Here is a 6,724-nt window from a genome sequence, read left to right as displayed (position 1 = left end):
TGTTGAAATAGACAGGATTTAGTTAAGATCCAATGAAATAGAATTTGATATTATCTCATTTCTTTGGCTTTTCTTTCATATTATATTTATTTCTTCTCGATTTCTCCATTCCATCCTATATGCCTTTGTAGAACGCATCTAAGTAATGTGCGCAGTACAAAGTTCATGATGCAGAACTCACTTGGTTCATACTATTGGTGTGACCCATCCGAAAGAAGTATCTTCCAACTAAATGTGAGAATTCCAATGAATCCCTAATTGTATTTTGTTGTTAGGTTTAATCTATAACAAAACGTGCAATCCTTGAATATCTGAAATTGTCTACGTGGAAATAGCTTTCTTATCATTCAATGAGCATCTTGTGTTTCATAAAAAATGGGGGCAATATGATCCTTACGTAAGGGCCATCCTATCCAACTTTCAGGCATTAAGACACGTTTAAAGTGTGAATGATTATCATAAGAGATACCCAATATATCATATTATTCTCGTTCTTGAAAATCCACGCTTTTCAAAACGCAGAAGACAGACAGACTTCTAGGAAATCCTCCTGGAGGTTACTTTTATGCATAGATCTTCTGGTTAAGACACACCATCCTCTATTCTCGTAATATGATACACACTAGCTAACAACCCGCCAGGCGCTACATCATAGGCACACTGAGAGCGTAGATAGTTTTACCCATATTCATAAAATATGACAGTAATCGAATTCCAATCCTCGGGCTTTATTTGTAAAGTCTCTATTCCTTGGTAATCAAAGCCCAAAGATATATGAATTAGACCATACTTGACTAGCCAAGCAGACAAACGACGCTGCATCTTTTTTATCTCTCCCACATTTTTATTTGTATAAATATTTCACATTTACGACGAAATTTATTTAAATTCACCCACCACTTCTTATTCTGGAAAAAATAATCCTTTCTAATTCACTAATTCGGAGGAAGATACTCAATTTTTGTATTTGGAAAGATTTTCGTAGGGATCTCTGAAGTATATAGTGGTTGATAAATAACTCTTTGATCATAATTTCCCGTATGAATACTGCTTCGAACATGAAACTTTTGGTTGGTAGTAAAACACCGATTCACTCGCTGAGACCTAATTCGATAATCATAGAGTTCTCGAGAAATTTTCTTACAAAGTTTTGTTATAGCATCTATAACGGCTTTAGGTTTAGGTGGAAGACCTGGATAATATACATCTATAGGAATTAGCTTATCGACTCCCTAAATTGTACAATAAGAATTGGTACAGAATATCCTTAGCGTGTAATTGTACAGGCTCCCATAACATTAACATATTTCTTTTTGGACATTTGCTGATATAATCTTACTAAAGAGGGGGGCATTTTCATTGTTATTGTTCCGCCTGTTAAAATTAGATCCAATTGTCTAGGAAATGATCTTTGTACGAGTCCATAACGATCAAAGTCGAAGCGTGAGCCTTTTAGTGAAACAAATTCAATGAAGCAAAAACGGGTACCATAGAGATGTGTCCATAAACTAGACAGTCTTGACCAATCTGAAAGATCATTTAATGTAGTTGAAATAACTTAATTTGAGGTTGTTCGATCAAGTAAATGAAACTGAATGGAACTCATAACTGTCTCAAACTTATTTTTTCCGTTTGCCTTTTTATTGTATGAATATTCAGGAGCTAAGACCATTTTAATACCCTTAACCATGCATAAACTAAACCAATAATTAAGATAAGCAAGAAAATGAAATATTTAATAAATACGGATACACTCAATATGTTGAAACTCATTACCCATTGATAAAGAAAAAACGTTTCAACATGAAAAACAACAAAAGCTAGAGCAAACATGTAATAACGAATTCAAAACTGTAACCATGGGCAATGAGCTCGTCAATGTCTCAGCTGCGCTACCGGAAGCTCTTGGGAAATCGGAATAGGAGAGCACACATCTTGGGTTGGGCTTACTACTTAGATGCTTTCAGCAATTATCCGATCCACACTTGGCAACCCAACGTTTATCGTGGGCACGATAACTGGTATACCAGAGGTGCGTCCTTCCCGGTCCTCTCGTACTAGGGAAAGGTCCGCTCAATGCTCTAACATCCACACCGATATGGACCGAACTGTCTCGCGGCGTTATAACCCAGCTCATGTACCACTTTAATAGGCAAACAGTTCAACCCTTAGAACATACTACAGCCCTAGGTGGCGAAGAGCCGACATCGAGGTGCCCAACCTTCCCGTCGATGTGAGATCTTGGGGAAGATCATCTTTTTTCTTCCTATATAAACTTTTAAGCGTTGAGAGACGACCCTTCCACTCAACACCGTCGGAGCATTAAGGCCGACTTTTGTACCTGCTCATCGGGTGGGTCTTGCATCCAAGCTCCCTTCTGCCTTTCACTCGAGGGCCAATCTCCGTCTGACCCTCGAGTACGATTAGTTATCATATTTATATAATTATGATAACTTGCTTAGTGAACTATCTAAATGGGGTATAAGCTTATCCCACATATACTTAAATCACATTTCTTCTAATTATTCTACAAATTTGAATCAAGGCTTTACTAAATTTTGAATGGGTGCCCTTGACGATATGAATGATTTGAAAAATAAATGTATTCGTTCTATAGAAGATCTATAAAAGATCAATTTGTATTGGCTGTGGTTCATTTAGAAAATGTGGTTCGGGGGACTATATGTGGAGCAATTCGATAAATTGATACTGACACCTCAAAATATGGTAAACTCACCTCTATTAACAACTACTTATGAATCCTTTTTCGGTTTACACCCATTATCTTAAGACAATGTTCAAATTGGAACATGAAAATGTGACTAAATTGGTCCAAGTTACTGTTCGGGGTGGAGTGGAAGAATGGGGGGATTCTCGAAAGCGGAAAACGATCCAATGAATTCACAAGAATTTAACGAGGAGCGGTATTAGGTGAAAAAAATTAATTTGATTCCTCATACAACGTATTGAACAAAAGCAAAAGAAATTAATTTGTATAATATCGAGCTTACATAATTTTTGTCAATAGTCTCTACCTATATTGACGGATGAGCTTTCATCGTTTTGATCGATCGATGCTTAATTTACTTCAAACTGAATATATTGTTGAAAACACAAATTAAAAACTTGTTATCTCAAAATATTTGTATGTATTTGAGAATGGACTATATACACATATATAAAATGATATGGCATGATTGTTTGACAAAACATTTCCAGAAGTATAATTCATGAAATACGGATGATTAACACAAGCTACGTTACTTTTTTTTATTCGTGGAATTATACTACGTCTACATAAAGATGTACTTTTTGATCATTAAACTATAATACCTAAATTAGAATGAATTACTAATACTTAAGAACCCTAGACCTGGGCAATATATTGAGAAGCTCAAGAACTAACTCATGAGCAACCCTTATACGTAACCAGCGTCTTCGTCCTCAAAAAGGCTTTAGACCAGCCCATAGAATACATGATGACATATCATGGGTAGGTAAAATGTGAAAAATTTAAAACTTTTACATAGTCAAGTATACTTAGACTTCTAGTTTATCCTATATGTAGTTTACATAGACTCCTCATTTATGAAATGTACATAGACTTCTCATTTATGCAATATATCCAATTCATAAGGTTGTATAATATTTGTCTCACATATACCCATATAATAGGGAATTACAAAGTTTGGGCATAACCCTTACACTAGTACAATATGTCACATATAGTCTTACAACAAAGTATCAATATGAGGAAAAAACAAGTGTCGTTATACATAGCCAATACTCATAAATCTAGAAAGGTGGCATCCTTGGAATTGAGAACTCACCAATAACTTGGGAACAAATCAAAGTCATCCTTGAAAATGTCCTCCTACTTTTCATTGCCTTGAACATACATAATCGTAAAAGTATGTAGAATTTGGGTTCATATAAACCACATGTACTAAGAATGGAAATACATGCAATTAAAACCATTGAAATCATACACAAAGGGACATTTTCATTAAACATGCTAAGTCACTTTTGAAATCCTTTATGCACACAGAAGAGCATATAAAAGTCAATAATTACAAAATCACTACGACAAGTTCATATCCATATAGAAGAAAAACATCATCGTAAAGGCATATCAACATTTCATATCTTAGAGTTCGTTACATTAAAGCATACAAGACCCTTACTCACAATTTTATCCCAATCCTACCAGTCAAAATGCTCATGTGAAGCCCCATAACCCCACATATTCAAGTAAACTAGAAAAGAGGGCATAAGAAATGTGTATATTTCATATTACATCATAGCATGTGTAGTCTTTATCATACATTGCTATTTAGACCAATATCTTGTTCATCAAGTGAAGTCAACATCATGTGAGATCAACATCATGTAATGTCAACATTATAAATTTCATTTATATCACAAGTACATAACAACATCATCCTAGGGCTCCCCTTAAGGTCAACTTGTGAAATGCATAGTTAAAGTTCCATACCTTTACCTATACTAAGTAGAACCCCTTATTTCAACCTAGTTACAACTCTTCTTATTAATTTCATTCAATAATTTTACTTTCGGGAACATTCCCTTTAACAGACATTAGAGCATGTGAGACGATCATGGAATCCGACTTCATGAAACCCTACATCGAAAGAAGGTGTTGTACTTGCCTTTCGTAACTGTGCGGCTTAACATTCTCATTCGTAACTGCGCCGCTTCACAATTATGAATAAGACACTACAAACACGTGGTTTGGTGAGACATCAATCCTAAGATTTTCTTATACGCAATGCTATGATACCAAGATTGTCATGATCCAAAGTACACCGTAGTCATTACCGGCGTCGGCTTCCTCAAAAAGGACTAAGACAAGCCTCTTAGAGTTTGTCATCACATATTAAAGGTAAGTAGTGTGGAAAAACTAAAATTTTGATATATACTTAGTGAGATTTACATAGACCTCTCACGTAGGAAACTTATTAAGGCTTCTCGTTTAGACGACACAATAATACATAATAATTTATTATAAATCATTGTCACACATTAAACCACCTAAATGAAATAAAATATTCGGGCATAGCCCTTATACAAATTCATAGTTGCCACTTAGGGCTTACATGACCATCTTCAACAATAGGAGGGAAAAGAATGTCCTTAGACAATAAAAGTACGACTAAGGTAGAGTAGGTGGTGTCATCCTCAAACTAGAGGACCAACCAAAACTTTGAGAGTCTAGTCCAAGTCTTGTTGCTTTAGCGTCAATACACCTCAATGGCCCGAGCATTTAATGTTTGGCAAAAAAGGAAAAAATATGGGTTAGTACAAAAAACATGTACGTCCCTATATGCATAAAAATCATTAATGCCTGAGAAAAAGAACAATTTAGTCAAAACCATGCATAATGTCAAACAATTCAATGTACACACATAAAGAACATCATAATCTTATCAACTTAGAAGTACTCAAGCAATACTTGTGCAAAGCCAAAATTAAATCCCCATAACGCTATCCAAAGCTAAGTATCACATTAAGCAAGCCACTTCATACATACAACATTTTCTCATATATAACGTGCTTCATATTTCATACTACGTATATCCTATAAACATAATCATAATCATAATGATAATCACAAAAAAACACTACTAGAACCATCCCTTAGGATCCCACATGTGCAATGTATAATATCGTAACCTTCAAGATAACCCTAATAAGAGTTCACATATTTAACTTGTTAATTTACTTTTACATTAGGAAAAGAAGTGCAATAACCAACATGGGACCGTGTAAGCTACAAGGAATCATATTTTATACTCGCACACCAAAAATAGAGGGTTAACATTTTCTAAAGGTGCAACCGTTCATACATAGCTCTCTAGATGGATTCACTAAACTAGAGTCCTATATGGGCACATAGTTAAGGGTAAACGAGAAAGTTACTAGAAACCTTGACTTGCTTACGTGTATGTTTCCATTGCATGAGACAACACATAATTAGGGAATCCATACACACTAATGTGAGGAAAACCATGTGGGAGGCCGGAGTTACTAACGTGAGACCTCCATCTAATTTAAATACCCTTTCAGTTCTAAGAAATTTTTCCCTGTAGTAATCGTAATATCTCATAATAGAAGTTCACATTAGTTTCGTCTAGACCCTATGTAAACATGTTATCATATATAGCTCATAGGTAATTAAAAGTGAGACCAATCCTTTCAGTTTAGACATCACCTCATAAGTGAGTAAACCTTTGACTTAAATTTTAGTATAATCATGAAAAACTACTTTCAATCATATAATAATCATAACATAACATACTTGCATAATTCATAACCAATTAAATAGTCTAGGATTAAGTATGAGGAATACATAGCATCAACATCACAACCACACATTAGACCTAGAAACATTACTATCTAAGTAACACATAATTCATAATTCAACACACCTCTTTTCCCTTCAAAGAACCTTTACATTACCATTAAGAAGAATACATAACAAATTACATAAACAAGGTAAACTCATGAATAAATTAAATAATTAACCACAATGTAGTCAATGTACATGTTCGTAATCTTAACATTTCACCATATCAAATCAAGGTTTTCATGAAATTGGTGGAAAGACATGGGTCTAGTGAAATCTCATATGAGATCATCAGTTAACAATAAATACATACTTAATCAACATTAATTATTCATAATTCTTCACAATTTATTCATA

The sequence above is a fragment of the Solanum pennellii genome, chromosome 7, assembly GCF_001406875.1.
Source record: "Solanum pennellii chromosome 7, SPENNV200".
Classification (NCBI taxonomy): domain Eukaryota; kingdom Viridiplantae; phylum Streptophyta; class Magnoliopsida; order Solanales; family Solanaceae; genus Solanum; species Solanum pennellii.
The sequence above is the reverse complement of the archived record's forward strand: the minus strand, read 5'-3'. Positions refer to the sequence as shown.